General features: G+C 44.8%; 1 protein-coding gene across 1 annotated transcript in view; it reads right to left on the bottom strand.

Annotated features, from left to right (window-relative positions):
• CACNA1B (calcium voltage-gated channel subunit alpha1 B) overlaps window positions 1-22,950 on the bottom strand; it is a 190,709-nt gene that overhangs the window by 154,198 nt on the left and 13,561 nt on the right.

Below are 22,950 nucleotides of genomic sequence, written 5' to 3'. Positions count from 1 at the left end.
TGCAGACTCATAAACCTAACTGCCTTTCTAACATTGCTACCTGGATGTCAAAATAGCATATCAAGCATCATACAATAAAGAATTGTTTGTTTGTTTGTTTGTTTGTTTGTTTGTTTGTTTGTTTTAACACTACTGTTTAAAAGTGTTGAAACATGTACTTCTTTTAAAAAGTCCAGAGCTGGGGCGCCTGGATGGCTCAGTTGGTTAAGCGTCCGACTTCAGTTCAGGTCACGATCTCGCAGTTGGTGAGTTCGAGCCCCATATCGGGATTTCTGCTGTCGGCACAGAGACGGCTTCAGATCCTCTGTCCCCCTCTCTCTCTGCCCCTCCCCCACTTGTGCTCTTAAATAAATAAATAAATAAATAAATAAATAAATAAATAAATAAATAAAAAGTCCAGAGGTGATACATTATGGTGACCAAGGAACTTTGGTTCTTGCCCCCGGCCTTGGTCCCCTCCCCACCACCTGGCTCAGTGAGCACCGCTCGCCCACTGTTTATTTCAGGCAAGATCAGGGCTGCAGCCCTGAGTCCTCGCCCCTCTCACTCTTCAGGCAAAGCACCACAATCCTGTTGGCTCTGCTGCTGGAATGCATCCTGGACTCCTCGTGAGGAAGGCCTTGTGTCCCCACCCCCGGTCGAAGTACCATGCACGAGTAATAAAAGTTAAGATGAAGCTAGGGTCAAAATAAGAAGAAACTCGCGGGTACCTGGGTGGCTCAGTCGGTTGAGCGTCCGACTTCGACTTAGGTCATCGTCTAACGGTTTGTGGGTTTGAGCTCCATGACGGGCTCTATTGCTGACAGCTCAGAGCCTGCTTCAGGTCCTCTGTCTCCCCCTCTCTCTGCCCCTCCCCTGTTCATGCTGTCTCTCTCTCAAAAATAAACATTTAGGGGTGCCTGGGTGGCTCAGTCAGGTAAGCATCCAACTTCAGCTCAGGGCATGATCTCACAGTTCGTGAGTTCGAGCCCCATGTCAAGCTGTGCTCACAGCTCAGACCCTGGAATCTGCTTTGGATTCTGTGTCTCCCTCTCTCTCTGCCCCTCTCCCACTCATGCTCTGTCTCTCTCACCCTCTCTCTCAAAAATAAACAAACACTAAAAACTTTTTTTAGGGGTGCCTGGGAGGCTCAGTCAGTTAGGCATCTGACTTTGGCTCAGGTCACGCTCTCAACATTCATGAGTTCGAGCCCCGAGTCGGGCTCTGGGCCAACAGCTCAGAGCCTGGAGCCTGCTTCAGAGTCTGTGTCTCCCTCTTGCTCTGTCCTTCCTCCGTTCGTGTTCTGTCTCTCTCTCAAAAATAAATAAACATGAAAATAAGTAAGTTAGGGGCGCCTGGGTGGCTCAGTCAGTTAAGCATCTGACTTCAGTTCAGGTCATGATCTTGTGGTCTGTGAGGTCCAGCCCCACATTGGGCTCTGTGCTGACAGCCCAGAGCCTTGAGCTTGCTTTGGATTCTATGTCTCTCTCTCTTTGCCCCTCCCCCGCTTATGCTCGGTCTCTCTCTCAAAAATAAGCAAACATTTTAAAAAATTTTTAATTAAAAAAATAATAATTTAAAATTTTTTTAATGTTTAAATAAAATAAATATTTTAAAAATACCACATATTAAAGTATGTGGGGTTCAGTTAAAGTGATGTTTTAGGGGAAATTTGTAAACTTCAGTGATTTTTTTAAAGATTGAAAATAAATAAACCAAGCACAGATATACCTCAAGAATCTTGAAAAACAGTAAATATACAGAAAAGACAAAAATGGAACTAATAAAGAGTAGACATGCTTAAAACAGAAAATAGAGAAATAACAGCCGAATCTGAAAGTTTAATAAAACGAACAAGCTGCTGGCAAGAATAATCAAGAAAAAGAGTGTATGCATATCTGTACACGCCTGTACACAGACACACATATACAAACACGCACAGCACTCGCGTGCATCTGCACGAGTGCTCACGCAAGTGAACGTGTACGTACACATGTATGCACACATGCCTAAGTGTATTTACACACAGGGAATGTAACTGCAAACAGGAGAGATTTTCAGAATTGCAAAAGAATATTATTAACAATTTTATGCCAATGTTAAAATTTTGACGAAATGGATATATCCCCCCCAAAATGCAAATTATCAAAAGTAACTGAAAAAGTAGAAAACCTGAATAAGCCATGAGCAATTGTATTAGTTTTCTATTGCTGTGTATAAACTGGCCACAGTTTTTGTAACTTGAAATAGCACTCATTAGCTCACAGCTCTGTAGGTCATTGTGGCTGTGTGCTCCGCTGAGGGTCTCACGAGGCTGAAATCGAGGTGTCAGCCAGCTGCGCCCTCATCTGGAAGCCAACCTAGGGAAAGTCACGCTTCCCAGACCCTTCACAGTGAACGGAGTCCCACTGTCTTGCTTTCAGCTGGGGACTTCTCTGAGCTCCTGGAGACAGCACTCAGGTCCTTGCAACCTGGCCTTCAACAGTCCCTCTCACACTTCTAAACTTTCTGTTTTGGGAGAGGCCCAGTCCCTTTAAAAGGATCACCTTATTAGGTTGGTCCTTTTTGGTTAGCTCACAGTCGACTGATTATAAACTAACCATGGCAGTGATATCTTATCATATCCCTGGTCCTTCCCACACTCAAGGGGAGATGGCCACAGGCAGGGATGGAAACCTTGGGGGCCGCCTCAGAGTCCTACCTACCAAAGCCATTCACAAAAATGAAGCCTGGGTGGCTCAGCTGGTTAAGCATCCGACTCCCGCTTAGTCACGATCTCATGGTTTGTGGGTTCAAGCCCCACATCAGGCTCTGAGCTGACAGCTGGGAGCCCTGGAGCCTGCTTCAGATTCTGTGTGTGTGTCTCTCTCTCTCTCTCTGCTCCTTCCCCACTCACACTCTGTCTTTCCCTCTCTCAAAAATAAATAAACTTAAAAAAATGATAATAATAAATGAATTTGGATTCAGGTTTCCTCTGGCAGAACATCAGACCCAGACAATTTTGCAAGTGAGTTCTATGACCATTCAAAGAACAGATAATTTTATACAAACTGTTTCAGAGAATAAAAATACAAGAAAAGCTTCCCAACTCATATCAAAACTGGAAAAGGACAAGAAAATTTTACACACATCTCAATTATGAACACAAATATTAAATTAAAAATTAAAATAAACCAAATTCCAAAGTACGTATTTTAAGAGTATATAATGGCCAATTGAGTTGTCATAGCAACATAATAGTTCAATAGTAGAATTACCATTAATGTAATCCATCACATTAATTTACAAATTCAATGCAATTCCAATAAAAATCCCAACAGATCTCAAATGGAGAAAATCCTATATTTGTAGAAAATCCACCAAAAATCACCAGAACAAATGAATTCAGCAAAGCTTCAGGATATAAAGTCAAAACAAGAAAATAAGTTGTATTTCATTGCAATGCAATGAACAAACAAAAAAATGAAGCTTTTTTAATCCATTTACAATAACATCAAAAAGAATAAAATACTTGGCTGGGGGCGGGGGCGGCGTCTGGGTGGCTCAGTCGGTTAAGTGTCTGACTCAATCTCAGCTCAAGTCATGTTCTCGTGGTTCATGAGTTCAAGCCCCACATCGGACTCTGTGCTGACAGCATGGAGTCTGCTTGGGATTCTCTCTCTCCCTCTCTCTCTGCCCCTCCTCTGAATGCTCTTTCTCTCTCTCTCAAAATAAATAAATAAACTTTACAAAAAAAAGAATAAAGTACTTAGGAATAAAATTAACCAAGGAGGTGAAAGATTTGTACACTGAAAACTACAAAACACTGCTGAAGAACACTAAACAAACTTAAAACTATCCCATATCCAAGATGTACCCCCCGTATACAAGCCAGAGGACCCAAATGATTGTAAAGAGATCAGTTTTCTCAAAATAAATCCATAGTTTGTTTTATTTTAATTTAATTTTTTGAATAGTTGGCAAATAAAAAACTGTATATATATAAAAAAAGCATATCCCATATCCATAAATTGGAAAACTTAATATTTTTAAGATGTCCATACTACCCAAAGTAAACTACAGATTCAATGCAATCTCTGTCAAAACTCCAACAATAATTTTTGCAGAAACAGAAAAATTCACCCTAAAATTCATATAGAATCTCAAGGAACCTTGAATAGCCAAAACAATCTTGAAAAAGAACAAAATTGGAAGACTCACATTTTCTGATTTCAGAACTTACTACAAAGCAACAGTAATCAAAACAATGTGGTATTGGATAAGGATAGGTATACAGACCAACAGAATAAAATAATAACCCAGAAACAAATCCTCGCATATACAGTCAATTGATTTTCAATAAGAGTGCTTACACCATTCAAAAGGGACCAGATCATCTTTTCACTAAATTGTGCTGGGAAGACTAAATATCCACACGGAAAAAAACAATAATAAGTTGGGCCCTTATCTTATATCAGATACAAAAAAGCAACTCAGAATGGGTCTTTTGCTTATCTAAATGTAAGACCTTAAACTATAAAACCCTTAGGAGAAAACATAGAAAACCTTCATGACATTGGATTTGGCAATGATTTCTTGAGTATGACACCAAAATCACGGGCAATAGAAGAAAAAAACACATAAATTAGTCCTCGTCAAAATTTAAAACTTCTGTGCATCAAAGGACACTATCAAGAGAGTGAAAAAAATCTACAGAATGGGAGAAAATTGTCACAAATCGTTCATCTAATGAGAGAGATCAAGGGGCGCCTGGGGGGCTCAGTGGGTTAAATGTCCAAGTTCGGCTCAGGTCATGATCTCACAGTTCAAGAGTTTGAGCCCCACGTCGGGCTCTGTGCTGACAGCTCGGAGCCTGGAGCCTGCTTCAGATTCTGTGTCTCCCTCTCTCTCTGCTCCTCCCCTGCTTACACTATGTCTCTGTCTCTCAAAAATAAATAAACATTAAAAAAAAATTTTAAGAGATCAATATCCAGAATATATAAAGAAGTCCTACAACTCAACAACAACAAAAGCCCAATTTAGAAATATCAAAGGACTTGAATGGATATTTCTCCCAAAAAGATACACAATTGACCGATAAGCACATGAAAGGATGTCCAACATCACTAATCATTGGGAAATGCAAATCCCAACTACACTGAGATACCACCTCACACCCATTAGGATGTCTACTTTCAAGAAAACAAAAAAAAAAAAAAAAAAAAAAACAAACGGAGATTAAGTGTTGGAGAGGATGTGGAGGAACTGGAGCCCATGCGCTGCTGGTGGGAAAGCAAAATGGTGTGCCCCCTGAGGAAAACTGTATGGCAGGTCTTCAAAAAGCTGAACATAGAACTACCACCTGATCCAGCAACTCTAATTCTAGGTACACAAAAGAACTGAAAGCAGGGTCTCAAAGAGATATTTGTACACCTAGGTTCATAGCAGTGTTACTTACAATAGGTACAAGGTGGGAGGAACCCAAGTGTCTTCAGTGGATGAAGGGAAAAGCAAATTGTGATGTTTACATAGAGTGACGTAATAATCAGCCTTGAAAAAAAAAGGAAATCCTAATACATGATACAACATGGTTGAACCTTGAGGGCACAATGCCGAGGAAAATAAGCCAGTCAAGAGAAAATTATATACAATATATATGATACAGGATATCATATATATATATATATATATATATATATATATATATACCCACACACACACATACTGTTTGATTCCACTCATGTGAGGTACTTAGCGTCGTTAAAATCATAGAGACAGGAAGTAGAATGCAGGCTGCCAGAGCCTGAGGGGAGGGCTGGGGAGTTAGGGTTTACTGGGGAAGAGTTTCAGAATTGCAAGGTGAACAGAGTCCTGGAGACGGACGGTGCCGATGACTGCACAACAAGGAGAGTACATTAAACATCACTTAACGGTGACTAGGGTGGCAAAGTTCATGGTGTATGTGTTTTGCCACAATTTTAAAAATTAGAAAATAAAAAGAAGCCTAATGTCAGAAAGCAAACTCTAAAACTTTGAAACAAACAAGAAAATAGTTCTGTGATTGCAAGGTAGAGAAAGGTTTCTAAAGAAGACATAAAAATCCAAAACCATAAAGTAATAGGTTGATAAATTAAACTAAACCATGAAAGATACTACAGAGAAAACAAAAAGATATTTGCAATGTACATAACTGATGTGGAATTTGTTCCCAGAAAACATAAAGAATTCCTATAAATTCATATTAAAAATACAAATAACCTATCAGAAAAATCAGCAAATTGCAAAAGAGACAAGCAGCTCAAAACCACTGGCGACAGGGAAGTTCACATCACACTAAAGAAGAGACACCACTTCACCTCCTCAGTGTAGCCAAGTCATAGCCGAGTGATGTCAAGCAACAGTTTTGAGGGCAGAAGAGAAAACTGTAGAACCGTCCTGGAGAACATTTGGCTACTTCTAGAAAACTTTAGAATGAGCATCCCTATGACTCAGAAAACCACTTCTAACTGCATACTGGACACGTCACACAAACGCTTGCAGACATATGTGCAGGCTGCTCGCAGCAGCACAGAGGAGAAATTAACTGTGGTACACGTACGCGGTGAAATATTATTGAGTAAAAAATGGACGAGCACGTAAAACTTAGATAAGCCTGCACACCACTAACATGGAAAATGTCTAAAACAATGTCGAAGGGTAAGAACGCAAGTTGTGAAATAGTTATATGTGTGTGTAAATACATATCACGCTCACACAATTAAAGTCATGCAAGCAACACCGTATGTTATTTATGGATACAGACGTATATGGGAGGACCTGGAACACTCACACACGCACGGCATCACAACCACAAATCAGGACAGCGGCTACATCCAGAACGTGAAAGAGAAGGGAAGAAAGAGAACAGAATTCGATTGAGGGAGTGTATGCAGAAGACTTCCTTTTTTTTTTTAACATTTATTCATTTTTGAAGACAGAGTGCAAGCAGGAAGGGACAGAGAGACAGGGAGACACAGAATCCGAAGCAGGATCCAGGCTACAAGCTGTCAGCACAGAGCCCGACACGGGGCTCGAACCCACCAACCGTGAGATCATGACCTGAGCCGAAGTCGGACGCTCAACCGCCTGAACCACCCAGGCGCCCCAGAAGACTTCCATCACAACTGCAATGTTTCATTTCTCTAAGAGAAATCTCCAGATGTAACTGCCGATTTACAGGGAAACGCAAGGGATGTTAGCACACAGGCATTCGGTGAGCGGAGTCTAGCCTAGGAAAGATGCAGGTGTTCGGCTAGTGAACGTCACTTGGAAAGCTCCAGCATCATTCCCAAGAAGAAGGAACAGTAATGCCTTCCTTCACCCGTAGCCTTCTGGCCACCAGGCATCCTGATACCCGCAGACAGACCCTGAACTGTCAGTAAAGGACCTCAGAAGTAGTAGCCAGATATGTCAGAGCGGTCATGGTCCCATGGGACAGGAAAACAACTCTTTGGTTTTTAGCGAAGGGTTCAAAGGTGTTTGGATGCAGGTAAGAATGTGTCTACAATCTAAAGAAACATAAAAAACACAAAATCTAGCCGTGATGTCAGAATTATAGCCTAGCTGCACCCACAAGTGCTGAGACCCCAGCACTGAGTTGAGAAGTGCCTGTCGCGGCCACCGGTGTGTCCGGAAAGAATCTGGCCGACAAGGCAACCAAAATGAACGGGAAGGAAGCCTCAGCTTCATCTGCTCTGAGACGGTTTCCTCAGTGGACGATCACATCGAACCCTGGGAGGATCAAACACAGAATGTGTCAGCACACGCCAACATGCTGAATGCGGTCACGTCCAGCATCACATTCACCGTGTGAGTCCGACTTTATAAATGGAATGAAAAAATTGACTTAGACTTGTGATGTTAAGTTCAAACCTTAATAAATCTGTAAAAGGTGTTGGGACATTTACACAAATGTATGATTCACCATACTTATACTTGAACTTACTGGAAACACAATTCTTAAGCACTTAGGAAGATCCAGTTAAATTTATAAATAAAATCATATTCTCTTTTTTTTTACTGTTTATTTTTAAGAGAGAGAGAGAGAGAGAGACAGAGCATGAGCAGGGGAGGAGCAGAGAGACAGAGGGAGACGCAGAATCCGAAGCAGGCTCCAGACTCTGAGCTGTCAGCACAGAGCTCAATGCGGAGCTCGAACTCACAAACCACGAGATCATGACCTGAGCCAAAGTCAGATGCTTAACCAGCTGAGCCACCCAGGCGCCCCTATAAGTGAAATTTTAAATGTTTGACATTAACTAAGTCTATGAAATGGGATAAAACACCATTTGAGTCATCTTGAAAGTCACTGTTAAAAATAGTTAAATGTATGAATATAAATTTTCATCAGCTGAATGTAAAAATTTTTTCCCTGGTTTTACGGAGATGTAATTGTCATACATCACTGTATGAGCGTAAGGTGCACAAAACGATGTTTTGATTTACATCTGTTGTGAAATCGCCACCACGACAGGTCTAGTCAACACCCATCATCGCACACAGAGAAATGTGAATGAGATGTGATGAGCTCTTAGGACCCAGTCCTCACAGCCTGCTTGTTTGTCACGCGGTGGCACGAGCTCCAGACACCATGGTGCCCGGGGCATCCCTCGTACTTACTATCTTTATAGTATAACTGCAGGTTTGTATCTTTTGACCACCTTACTCCAGCTCCCCCTCCCCGTAACTCCCACTTCTGGCAGCCACAAATCCGATGGTGTTTCGCTTTGGTTTGTACTTTTTTGATTCCATGCGTAAGTGAGACCATACAGTGTTTGTCTCTGTCTCACTTCACTCAGCATAACGCCTTCCAGGGCCATCCACGTTGTCACAAAGTCATCTAAAATTTTTAAAGAGAACTACTTTTTTGGATTTGTAACTTTAATAAATTGGATGTTGAGTTTAGGAACTAAAACAGTTTCTGAATAATCTTTTCCATGCTCAAAATCCACTCTCAAGAGTACCAACCAACCCACATTTATCACAAAGGTTTTCCTTTAAAATCAGATGATAAAATAAGAATTACCACCAGAATTCTCAATCTTCTTAAAGAATTCTAACTAACATAAGAGAACGTGAGTAAGAAATAAGGAACTGAATAGATAAGATGATGATTTCCGAAGACAACGATAAAACTCCCAGGAGCCTGGTCAGGAGCAGATTTCTCACAGTGCTGTCCCAGGACCGGCAGCATCAGCCTCGTGGGGGACGTGACGCGGGCCCAGCGACAGGGTGCAAGGAGCCCTGGGGGCGGCTCCGGTGTCACTCAGGTTTTGAGGCCCACAGGCCAACGGCAGCGACTTGAACATTGCCCTGCAGGTGTGCGACGCCCCTAACTTCAACTTCTACAGGCGACAGAAAACAGCGAGAGGACCTCGAAGGAAAAGTACAGCACAGTGAGACCAAAAGGAAAGAGAGAAAAGCAAGCTGCAGGTGCTGTCGTCCCACCGACACTGAGAAATCTGGGCTGAAAAACAGCCAGGCCCGGCTGCAAGCTGCCATCGGCAAACACAAAAGCACAGCCCCACTCAGAGACGGCCTGAGCCCGCATCCACACCTGAGTATAAATACTCAAAAGTTAAGGGATACCAGACATCACTGCTTGGAGATACAATGACACCGAACACCTCAATCACGCTGGCATCAATAAATACAAGCCACTGAGGAACAACTTTAACAATACGAGTGACCTACCTAGAGAAAACCACAGCATCTTATTTACAAAAAGAGGGCAGCACTGAATAAATGCTAAGATACACTGTACTCCTGGATGGACAGGTTTGTATCTGTAGAATTTTAGAATGTGATCTCCAAAAATCAATGTAGAGATTCTCAATAATTGAAACAATATCCCAAAAGGAATTCTTTGAACTACGACAAAGGAATCTCAAAACTCGTCTGGAAAACTAAATGGGCAAAAAGTTAAAGAAAGCTTCAGGAAAGAAGAGGCAAGACTAAAGAACTTCTTTAACGAGATACTTCCTAAAGCCCTACCCTGAGCTCAGCAACTAGGCCACACACCAATGTGGAGAGACAGCACCAAACGGATTCAGATCGAAACGGAAACAGAGCCCAAAACAAAAGAGTGTTCTGTTGCACAAAAACACTTGAATATGTGATAACAGAAGCATAACCAAATGACAGGAAACGGAAGAATTTTTAAGTATGACTGAGACGAAATAAACCATCAGCCAACTTCTAGGCATTTGTCCCAAGGAAGTAATCAGAGGTGTGTTAAAGATGCATGTGTGTTCTGGGGTCTCATCCGTAAAAGCAAAATTGGAAAGAAGCCACATGCTTGACAAGAGGGGGTGACCGAGGCCCATCGCATGACAGAAGAATCGTGCCTTCGGAGCACACTCTGTGTGGGGGTGGCCTGCTCATGCTGGAGGCTGGACGCCCTCAATATCCCCGCGGGATGATACCAACTGTGTAGTTTGAAAACTTGCACATAGAAAGAACTTGGAAAGAAACAGCTCAAAATATTAACAGAAGTTATCTCAGGACAGTGAGATTGTGGGTCATGCTTTCTATTCTTTCCTAGATCAGCATTTTAAAGTGGGAAAATCAGTATTTTTTATTTATACAGAAAAGAAAAATGTTTACCCTTCACTGAGATTAAAAAAGACAAAATATGTTAACACTGAGGTACTTTAATTACAGACGTTATATGAACACCAGTAACAGAAAGGTAGTTAAAGCACACATCCTTGTATTCAGCAAGTACCTCCTGGTGCCACTATTTCCGAAGTCTTAGGAAAATCCTGGAAAGCAAGGTGGCAAAGCAAGCCTGAGAGGGAGGTGGGGGCGGGGTGTCAGCTCCCCTCCCCTCCAGGACCAGCCAGTGCCTCCTTCCAGCCCCACGCCTGCCCCGTGCTTGGCGGGAAGTGCACACCCACAGCTGCTGGTGAAGAAGCACCGAAATTCCCCAAACCAAATGGCAAAGAAGCCACAGAGATAACTCGTCACACTAAACACAATTTACTAATGTGTGAAACATCCAGACTCACCAGTAATGGAAACTGGAAGGTAACCTGGCAAAGCGATAGGTTTATTTAAAAAATAGGGTATTAATTTTACACCCAATAAATTAATATGAGCTTTAGAAACATAACACCAGTGGTGGCAGAGCCGCTGTGAAACGAATGATTTCAATACAACTGGTGGGAATGTAAACCGATGCTTCTCATTTGGATGGAAAACAACGTGGCAAAATGAAATACCTTAAAATGTTTAAACACTTTTAACCAGTCCACTCTGGGAATCTGTCCCATGGAAATAATGCAAAATTAAGAAGCCGCAGTTACAGACAGGCATCACAGCATCATGACTAATAACCCCAGATAAGCCATCTCAGTGTTCAGCAACAGAGAAATACAATACGACACACACACGGCCGTGAACGGGGCACTGGGTGGTCATTCATTTGGCGACAGCACAGGACAACGTAGCGTGTTTGTGATACAACGGAACAGAGGACTGACGCACGTGCAAGAACTTGAAAACATGCTAAGTGAGAGACGCCAGACACAAAGGGCCTCACGGTGTGCGACTGCGCTTGTGTGAATGTCCAGACCAGACAAACCCTTGGACAGAAACAGGATGAGAGGCTGCCAGGGGCTGGGAGGGGTGGGGGGGACAGTGAGTGCTGACGGGTAGGTTTCTTTGGGAGGACGGCAGAAATGTACTAAAACCCAGTTGTGGCAATGGGTGTGCAATACCATGACCACACTCATTCAAATGCCACTGAATTATGCGCTGTAAAAAGTTAACGTTGTGGCATGTGAATTTTACCTCAATATGCTGCTATACAAAAAGAAAAAGGCAAAATACAAGTTTTTATGTAAATTATGATTACAGCTACATAACATACGCAGGGATTTGGGTCCCAGAGCACACAGAACCCCCGCTTCTGACTGTCACCCAACTCCCAGGCCCAGGCCACCCTTGCACAGGGGGTGTGGACATATGGACACATCAACACAGCGCAGACACAGGGACACAGGACGCAGGCCATATGGACACACAGACACCTGGCACAGACACACCAGCCGGTCCCCTGTAGAGACGCACTTTCACTGTCACCCAAGATGCAGGCGGCCCTCCCAGCTTCAGGTGCTACAGGAGGGGTGGGACCTCGCAGCTGCTGCCTTGGCCTGTGTCCCCTTACCCTAATCCAGGAATTCACCCCCTGCCCTCCAGACACGGGGGTCCCAGCTGAGGTCGCCCTGCCTTTCAACAGCTGTCTGTGCAGTAGTCTCCGGGCTCACATCACAGCCAGAGCCAGTGTCCGAGGCCTTACCCAACCCAGCCACACCCCACAAGACCACCCATTTCTGAAAATGCCAAGAGGCGGCAGAAGTGACCAGGAAGCCACAATTGCTATATGTCTGAGAGAAGTGGCTGGAGAGAGAAACCACCAATTGCCCCCAACCCTAATCCCAATCTGAACCCAAACCCACATCTTGGTGGTCACCCCTGGCCTGTCCCTGCTCCCCCCTCCTTGCTTCCTGCTGCCCCTCTATGGGACAAAGCCGTGCCCCAGCCCCTCAGAGGGTCCATGCTGAGCCTGGGGAAGACCACAGACCTAGTGTGGTCCAACACTCCCCAAGCTCATCAGCCCATGTTCTAGAACTCTTTGGGGACAGCCATCACAACCACAAGGAGGCCAGTGATGATAGCCTGGAGGGGCCCTGCCCTACTGGGAGCATGCAAAGCTCACTGAATCTCCCCAATTGTCCCTGGGGAGGGTGATGGTTGTCTTGCTGTTTTATGATGGTGAAGGACATCCTCTGCCCATCCCCAGGCCAAGAGAGCAGCTCTACCTGAGACCCATTCCATCAAGTCCAGCAAAAATAGCAGAGACAGGGTGACCACATATCTTCAGCTGCCCAGGACAGCCTCAGTCTGTGCCGTGGACCCAGCACAATTGCTACAGGCAAGGCTTTGACTCTCAAAAACACCTCAGTTTAGACAACAAATCAGTAAGGGTCTGGAGCCCAGGGGCCCACCCATCCCCTCAGAGATGCCGTGACCCCAGCAATGGTGGTTCTGGCTCCAGGCTGGTTGAGCTGAGCAAAGCCCCCATTCCAGCCAGGGCCTGAGGCAGGAAGCATTTCCGAGGCACCACTCAGCCCCTTCTAGGGACGTCAGGCCCTGCTGGGGCCAGGGAGCTGGGGATGCCCTCGCCACCCTGACATGAGCACCCGGGGCCCGGGAGGGCTTGGCTGGAGCAAACTGAGCCCTGGACCACCAGGGCCAGGACCCTGGGTCAAGAGGCCAGGATTCGAGACTGAGCCTGCATTTTCCTGGCTGCTGGACTTAGGGAAGGCGCCGCGTGTGGGAGCATCCACTCCCTCATCTGCGACATAGAGATAACATTTCGAGGGCCCCATAGGCCGAGGTGAGGTTGCCAGGAGACAACGCTCGTTAGATGTGCCTGGCAGTATCAGGACCCACCAGCAGCAGAAGTGCCAGCACCGGCATCCTTAGAACCATCACTGTTGTCATCATGAGGGGGTGGGGAGGCAAGGTGGCTCCGTGGGAGGCAGTAGCTCCACCCAGGAGAGGCATCCACACCTGCATGCCCGTGTGTCAGCTCACACTGGCAGGCTGGGGGTCTCTGGGCTAGGACTCACTGGCTAGGCCACGCGGGTCAGGCCCACAGCCCCTAACCCCAGCCCAGGGAGACACAGGAGCTGAGCTGGCAGACACGTGGTAGGGCCATCTCCAGGAACGGCTCTTTCACTGACTTTCCAGGTGTTGGTTCTTGCCCGGGAGGCTGCTGACAGTTGCCATGGAGACAGCCTGTGGGTCTCGGCCAAAGATGCCTCAACATCCTCTCGGCTTCCCAACCCACCCCCAACCTGGGGCTGAGCAGGCCCATCTCCCCTGCACTAGAGGCCCTGAGCCTGCCCCAAACCCAGGCAGCCACAGGCAGGGTTGAAGAAGGGCCGGCCTGGCATGTGTGAGCCCTCACCCTGGAGAACGCTCCTGGCACCAGACGGCACTCCCATGTCACTCACACTGAGTCCTGTCTGTGCCAGGGACTCAGAGATCAACACCATTACCCACTCCTTGTAGAGGAAGAAACTGGGGTTCAGAGAGCACATCCAAGTGTCCAGGCTCACAACCCAGGAAGAGGTGGGGCTAGGACCTCATGCCCCACATAGTGACACACACTGACACATGCTGAGGTCAGCCTTACATGCAAGAAGTGTCACAGTCCCTGCCCAAAGCACAGAAGCCACAAGTGGTCATTCTCCCCCAACCTCTTCTCATAAATAAGGCTACAGGACAAGTGGGGACCCTGCAGAGTGGACAGCAAAGACTGCAGGCCCCAAGCCCCTCCAGGGTACAGTGAGTGCCCCTTGCAGGGATGTCCTATACAGCCCCTCATTCTGACCTCCCTGACCCTCACCACCCCCCGACCTGCACTGGCAGAAGGTGGCCCCTCAGGTGGACAGCAAGTCCTTGAGCTGTCCAGCTCACAAGAGGCCTATGACTTTAGTGAAGTGCAGCAAAGCCCTGATCAGTGAAGTCCTTGTGACCTGGGACAGTCACAGCAGCCATGGATACCCCAGGAGGAGCTGCCTCCAAGTCACCACCAGCAGTGACCCTTACAGATCTGGAACAGAGACCCAGCTAAAACAGGTTTAAATAAGATCCAGTTTCAGAAAATGATAAGGAAAAGTCCAGGTTAGGGGCGCCTGGGTGGCTCAGTCGGTTGGGCGTCTGACTTCGGCTCAGGTCATGATCTCACGGTCCATGAGTTCGAGCCCCGCTTCGGGCTCTGTGCTGATATCTCGGAGCCCGGATAGCCTGCTTCGGATTGTGTCTCCCTATCTCTCTGCCCCTCCCCTGCTCATGCTCTGTCTCTCTCTGTCTCAAAAATAAATGAAACATTAAAAAAAAAAAAAAGAAAGAAAAGAAAAGTCCAGGTTTCATTCAAAACTCATTCAACAAAAAACCAGGAAGATACCAAACTGAATTTAAAAAGACAATCAGCAGATGCCAACACTGAGATAAAAGAGACGTCAGAGTTCTCTGACGAAGATATTGAAGCAGTTATGATAAACATGCTTCCACAAACAATTACAAACATGTTTGAAACGAACAAAAAAGAAAGTATCAACAAAATAAAAGATATAAAAATGTTATAACTGAAAAATAAAATAACCAATATGAAAAGCTAAAGAGGATGGGCTCAACACCAAAATAGAGGAAACAGAGGAAGGAAGAAGAAAGAGGAGGAAAAGGAGGAGGGGGGAGCCTCAAGGATCTATGCAACTGTAATATTAATATATCATATTCCTGGAAGGACAGAGAAAGGTAGGGCTGAAAAAGCATTAAAAAATATAATGGCTGAAAACAACCCAAATTTGGTAGGAGGCTTAAACGTACAGATTCAAGACTGTATGAATTCCAAACAAGATAAGTGCAATGATATCAACAGCAAGACATATCACAAACTTCTGAAAGCTAAAAAGAAATTAAGACAATTGGAAGTTTGAAAGTGGAATGAATTAGGTGATAATGGGATTGTTTTGTGAGGTATGATAATATTGTTGTAGTCTTGTCAGCCAGTGTCCTTATTCATGGAATATTAGAGATGAAGCTTCATACTACCTACATCTTTTAAATGACTTCGTGAAATATATAATACAGGAAGAATAAAGATTGCAAAATTAATGTCTGCTGAATCTAGGTAGGCTGTGTACATTGTCCATTGTACTATATGACTACTCTCTGAGAACTTTCACAAGAAAAGTATATATAATCTTCAAAGTAGCCAGAGAAACACAATACCTTACCTATCAGGGAAAACAATTTAAAGGACAAGATTTCTCATCATGAATCATGACAGAAGGAAGTGACACAGTATTTTTAGGTACTGAAGAAAAATAAGAGTCAACCTAGACACCAATACCCAACAAAAATAGTTCTCAGGAATGAAGAAAGCAGGACACTGTCAGATGAAGAAATACTAAGAGAATTTGTCACCAACAGATCTAGCCTGAAAGAATGACTATAAAAAGTTCTCTAAGAGACTGTTAAAAACTGAGAACAAACTGAGGGTTGATGGGGGGTGGGAGGGAGGGCAGGGTGGGTGATGGGTATTGAGGAGGGCACCTTTTGGGATGAGCACTCTCATGGGTGTTGTATGGAAACCAATTTGACAGTAAGTTTCAAATATTAAAAAATTAAAAAAAAATTAAAAAAATAAAATAAAATAAAATAAAATGTTTCAACTATGAAGACAATTGAAAGCTAGAACTAGCTTACATAAAACAATATGTAAGATTTCAAAAAGGTGTAAATCTAATTAATACACATTAAAAATTGCTTTTCTGCACTGTAAAAAAAAAAAGTTCTCTAGACAGAAAGGACATGATGGAAAAAAAAGGAATCACCAACCACCGTGAAGGAAGAACAATGGAGAGAATTAAAATATGGATAAGTACAATTTCTTTCTCAGAGTTTCCTCAACCACGTTTGATGACTGCATCAAAAGTTATAGCACATCCTGATGCAGTTCATGCAGAGGAAACATTTAAAATAATTATATTATAAATGGGGGAGGGTAATGGAATGTAAGGTGTATAAGATTTCTATACTTGACTTGAACAGGTAAAAATGACACCAACAGACTCAGATAAGTGATGTACCTATAATGCAATACTTGGAGCAACCATTCCCTTTACAAGAGCTACACTCAGAACACACAGGTAAGTTAAAACCGAGTTCTAAAATACGTTCAAGTAACCCATGAGAAGGCAAGGGAAAAAAATCAGGGAAATAAGAGAGATCGAACAGAAACAAAAAATATAAAAATGGACTTAAGTCCTAACACATCAATAATTATACCACATGGAATTGGTCTAAACCAAATAAAAGAATTGGGACCACGAATAAATAAACATAACCCAACAATATGGTGTTTATAAGAAAGTCACTTCACATATAATGATATAGACAAGTTAAAAGTAAAAAGATAGAAAAAGATACATTGTGCAGATATTAATCAAAGAAAAGCTAGAATGACCATAGTAAATCGGATAAAATAGACTTCAGAGCAAATAAACTACCAGAGACACAGATGGCCACAGAAGAAAGCAATCTCTCAAGAAGGCATAGCAACCCTATATGCGTGTGCACTCAACAACAGAGCTGCAAAATACGTGATGCAAAACCCAACCTACCAGTTAGGCCGGAAAGAGAAGCAGACACAGCAGAGTTATTGTCAGAGCCCTCGGCGCACTCTCAACAGTGGAGAGAACAAGTAGGCAGAAAGGCAGCAAGCACACACGAGAACTCAGTAGCACCTTCCACAAACAGGATCGGACCCGCACTTGCAGTGCAGCTGTGTGGCTCTGCACACCCACAGCAACACACCCATTCTTCTCAAGAGCCCAGGGAACAAACCTAGTGTTTGGCTTTGACAAACACTGATACACTGAAAATAATCAAGATAGTAGAGTATGTTCTCTGACCATAGTGGAACCAAACTAGAATTCAGTAACTGGAAGATACTGGAAAATCTCCAAACGTTTGGAAACTGAACAGCACATTGTTAAACAATCCACAGGTCAAAGGAGTCTAAAGGATAACTTAAAAACACATGGAACGGAATTAAATTGAAAAGACAGCATATTAAAATGTGTGGGTACAACTAAAGCAGCACTGAGAGGCAAATTCATAACACGACATGCACACTTAGAAAAGAAAAACTGGGGGCGTGTGCCTGGGTGGCTCAGTCGGCTGGGTGTCCAACTTAGGCTCAGGTCATGATCTCGTAGTTTGTGAGTTTGAGCCACACGTCAGGCTCTGTACTGACAGCTCAGAGCCTGGAGCCTGCTTCGGACTCTGTGTCTTCCTCTCTCTTTGCCCCTCCCCCACTTGTGCTCTGTCTCTCAAAAATAAATAAATGTAAAAAAAGAAGAAGAAGAAATGGTCTCACATCACTATGCTAGGTGCTCACCACAAGAACTAAGAAAAAGAAACCCAAAGCAACAGAATGCAAGAAATAAGTACAGAAATAAAGGAAATTGAAAACGAGAGAGAAAAAGAATAAAAACAACGAAACTAACTGCCGTTTCTCTGAAAAGATCATAAAATCGACAATTTCTAGCGAGACCAACTAAGGAGAGAGAGGAGACACGAATCACCAGTGTCAGGGAAGACGCACAGCGCCACCACAGATCCCGAGACGTCAGGAGGGAAAGGGACAGCACCATCAGCAGCTCCACACACAGCAATCTGACAATTCGGACGAAATGAAGCACTTCCTTAAAAAAACACAAACAACTCCAACTCATCCAATATGAAATAGATGATTCAAATATCTCTGTAACTATAAGGAAATTGAATCCATAATTTTAAAACTCCCAAAAAATAAATCTCCAGGCCCAAATGGATTCACTGCAGAATTCTACCAAATATTTAAAGAAGAATTCACACCACTTTTCACACAATGGTTTCCAGAAAACAGGATGGCAAGAGAAACAGTTCAAAATTCATTTTATGAAGCTTGGATTATCCTGATATCAAAACCAGACAAAGACAGTACCAAAAAACAAAACAACTACAGACCAGTAACCCTCATGAATGCACATGCAAAAATCCTTAACAAAATACTAGCAAGTAGAATTCAGCAGTATATGAAAAAGAAACACACCGTGACCATGTTTATTCCAGGGAAGTAAGGCTGGTTCAATACTCGCTGTAATCCACCATATTAAAAGGCTTACAAAGAAAGAATCACGTGATCATGCCGATGCAGACATTGAATGCAGACATTCAATGAAATGTGACACTGATTCATGACAAAAATTCTCAAGAAAATGGGAACAGTGGGGAGCTGCCTCACCCTAATAACGAGGACCTACAGGACCCACACCCCGCTGAACGTGTTTCCCCCCTACAGTGGGAAAAAGACCAAGCCTTCCACTCTCACCACTCCTACTCAGTATGGTCCCAGTTGCCCCATCAACGCAGTAAAGCAAGAAAAGGAAAGAGACAGCACACTGCTTGGAATGAAAGAAATAAAACTGTCCCTATTTGCAAATGACGTATTTGCATTGGAAATTCCAAAAAATCTCAAAAAAAAAAAAAAAAAATCTCGGGGCGCCTGGGTGACTCAGTCAGTTGAGCATCTGACTTCAGCTCAGGTCATGATCTCACAGTTCGTGAGTTCAAGCCCCGCATCGGGCTCTGTGCTGACAGCTCAGAGCCTGGGGCCTGCTTCGGATTCTGTGCCTCCCTCTCTCTCTGCCCCTCCCCTGCTCACGCTCTGTCTCTCTCTCTCTCAAAAATGAATAAACATTAAAAAAATTATTGAAAAAAATCTCCAAGAATTAGTGAGTTCAGCAAGGTTGCAGGATTAAAGACAAACATATAAAAATCTATTCTCTTTCTAGATACTAGCAATGGATATGCAGAAACTGAAACTTAAAATGCAATACGACTGCATTTATACTCAAGCAAAAATACAAGAGAACTCAGACGCTAATGTAATGAAACATGTGCAGGACTTGAACCCTGACCGCTACAAAATGTGGAGTAAAGACGTCGAAGGAGATCCACACAGATGGAGGGACGCACCATGCTCAGCAACCAGGAGTCTGTTCTCTGCAAACTGACACACACAATTCCTATCAAGATCTGTGTATATATTGACAAGATTATTCCAAAATCTATATGACAGGAAAGAAGCTAGAATAGTTAAAACAATTGGGAAAAAAAAGAAGAAAGCAATGGGCATGAGTCTATGTGATTTCAAGACTTTTGAGGCCACAGTAATCATGACAGTGCAGGCTTGGTCGGGGGTTGGACACGCAAGTCAGTGGGACAAAAGAGGGAACCCCAGAAAAACCCCACTCAAATATGCCCAACTGGCTTTTGACAGAAGTCCAAAAAAAATTAATAGAGGAAATATAGCCTTTTCAACAAATGGTATTAAGACAACTGGAAATCCACAGGTGAAAGGGAAAAAAAGAACCTCAGTCTAACCCTCACAGCCGATAGAAAGGTTAACTCAAAATGGGTCATGGACTTACAAGTAATATGCAAACTATAAAACTTATAGGAAAAAAAAACATAAGAGAAAACCTTAAGGACTGAGGGCTGGTGAAGAGTTCTCAGAGATAAAACCAAAGGTCCCATCCATACACAGAAAAACTTGTAAACTGGACTTCATTAACACTTAAACTTTTTGCTCTGAAAAAGTCCCTTCTATAAGAACAAAAAAATACGCTACAGATTGGGAGAAAATATTTGCAAGCCACATATCTGACGATGAACTAGCATCAAATAATTCAATTAGAACATGAGCAGAATATATGAAGAGACATTTCACCAAAATGGATACGCAGATGGCAAACGAGCACAGCGAAAGCTGTCCAACATCACTGGCCACGGGGGAAATGCAAATTAAAACTACACATCTATCGGAACGGGTAAAACAAAACGTAGTGATAACACCAAATGCTGGTGAGGATGCAGAGAAACTCGATCATTCACACATTACTGGTGGGAACGTAAAATTTGTAAAATAACACAGCCTCTGGGTAACAGTTGGGTAGTTGTGCTCTTGGGCGTTCATCCCAGAGAAAAGAAAACTTATGTTCACACAAAAACCTGTATAAGAATGTGCACAGCAACTTGTTCATATTATTTCAAAATCTGGAAACAACCCAGTGTCTGTGAGCAGGTGAGTGGTTAGACAGACTCAGGGAAGCCACAAGACAACACCACACAGCAACGAAAAGGAAGAAACCAGATCTTCTGAGTTGGCCTCAGAGAGGACAGCCAGTCCCTAAAGGTGTGATTCCATTTTTATAATGTTCTTAAAAACTCAAACTTATGAAAGCGGAGGAGGGATCAGTGATTGCCATGGGCTGGAGGCCACTGGGGGACACAGCTGTGAGGGCACAAATGTCTGGCTGTGACTTTGTGCCCCATTTCATGGGATGTGACCCATTCACCATTCTCTCTGCATATTGAGAATCTACACTTAGCTCAAATAGTTAATTCTTTTTATTTCTGAGAGAGAGTGGGGAGGGGCAGAGAGAGGGGGAGGGGGGAGAGGGAGACGGGGGGGGCGAGAGAGAGAGAGAGAGAGAGAGAGAGAGAGAGAGAGAGAATCTCAAGCAGGCCTCACACCCAGCGCAGAGCCCCACACAGGGCTCTATCTCACGACCCTGGGATCAGGACCTGACCCAAAATCGGACGCTCAAGCAACTGAGCCCTCCATGTGCTCCAAGTATTTAATTTTTTAAATGGAGGTGGTAACAATGGCATCCGGCTCAAGACGGCTGCAGGATTATCATATCAGAACAGCAGCCAGCACACAGGAAACCTCATAAAACAGTCAGCTTTCAGTTTTTATTTACCTCTTCGCATTTCAGGAGCTGGACCTGCCTCCTTCCCTTTGTCCAGCAGCTCCGAGGACAGATTTGGAGGCCTTTGTGCCCAGGCCCACACCCACACCGCCTGTGTCCCAGGCATGTGGGCCCAGAAAAGCACAGGGAGGAAACGCAGCATCCAGGAGGGACTTTACCCTCAAGGAGCAGACCAGAGGGTGAGGCCGGGGCCGGAGGGCAGCTGGGGCAGGCTGGGCCTCGGGTCTCTGCATCTGCCCGGCGTTGCAGGGTTTGCCTCTGGCTGTGCCTCAGTGGAGACACAGAGCCCGGTACCTATCAGGTGATGGGAAGGAGGATGGTCTGACTTCCTGCCCATCCCAGAGGCCGTCCCCGCCCCCACCACTGCATTCTCAGCACGAGCGCCTGACCCAGCAGGTGTGGACAGAGCAGGGAGGCGACGCTGAGGGCTCTTCAGGGGCCCCTGCCCTTACAGGAGGCTGCAGCACCCAGGGAACACCTCCACCTTCTGCAGTCCCAGCGGTGTCCACCCCCACTGCCCGCCCAGCCCAGGATGGGTCAGCCATCCCAAGCGCTCTCTGGCCCTGCAGCTGCTGGGGCTTTGTGAGGCACAGACAGATGCCCGCGAAGGATGAGAAAGGGCCCACTGTCAGAAGAAGGGCAGGAGGAGGGAGGAGTTGAGCCACATACACCAGCCACAGGGACGGGGGCCTGGGATCAGCCACAACACTACCCTGTGTCCATGGGGGTCAAGTGGGTTCCTGCTCTCCCAGCTGGGTTCCAACCCCACGGTATTTGGTGAACACGTTAGCAACAGGGCACAGCGGTGATGGGAACAGACAGAGGCTTGTCCAGACAAGCCTGGGGTCTGAGCACAGCCTGTTATGGACTGAACTGTGTCCTCCTCCAAATTCCTGTGTTGAAACCCTAACCCCTAATGTGACTGTATTTGGAGATAATAAGTTTAAACAGGATCATAAAGGTGGGCCCTACGTAGACAGGACTGTCTTAGAAGAGGAAAGGGATACCGGAGACCTCTCTGTGTGCACAGACAAGAGACCACGTGAGAACAGGCGAGAGGTCAGCTGTCCACAAGCCGGGAAGAGAGCTTTCACCAAAACCCACTCTGTCGGCACCTGATCTCAGACCTCCAGTCACCAATAAATGTCTGTTGCTTCAGCCACCCCTTGTATGGCATTCCGTTACGGCAGCCCAAGCTCACACACAGCCCTTCAAGGGAACACATGTGCGAGTGGACAGATGGACTCATCACGGAGCGCCAGAGGGGGAGCCTTTTGGGGCAAGAGAAGGGCAAAGAGGCCAGAAGGTGGAGGACAGTGTGGGAGTTGGAGAGAAGCCACAAATGGCCCCATCCAACAAGAAGTACAAAGGCCCCACACCTCCCAGCCAGGACAGGGGACCAGAGGCACAGGCTCTTGTTTTGTGGGGAGAGGGTGCCACTGGCTGGTGTGGTGGGGGCTCCTAGAGTGGCCTCCCCAGGAAGGAGACTGAGACACAGAACTGGGGAAAGAGGGTACAGTGAGGGGCGCAGGATGGCATTGGCAGGGGTGAA

The sequence above is a fragment of the Panthera pardus genome, unplaced genomic scaffold (genome assembly GCF_024362965.1).
Source record: "Panthera pardus isolate Hobbes unplaced genomic scaffold, ASM2436296v1 HiC_scaffold_20, whole genome shotgun sequence".
Lineage (NCBI taxonomy): Eukaryota > Metazoa > Chordata > Mammalia > Carnivora > Felidae > Panthera > Panthera pardus.
The sequence above is the reverse complement of the archived record's forward strand: the minus strand, read 5'-3'. Positions and strand labels throughout refer to the sequence as shown.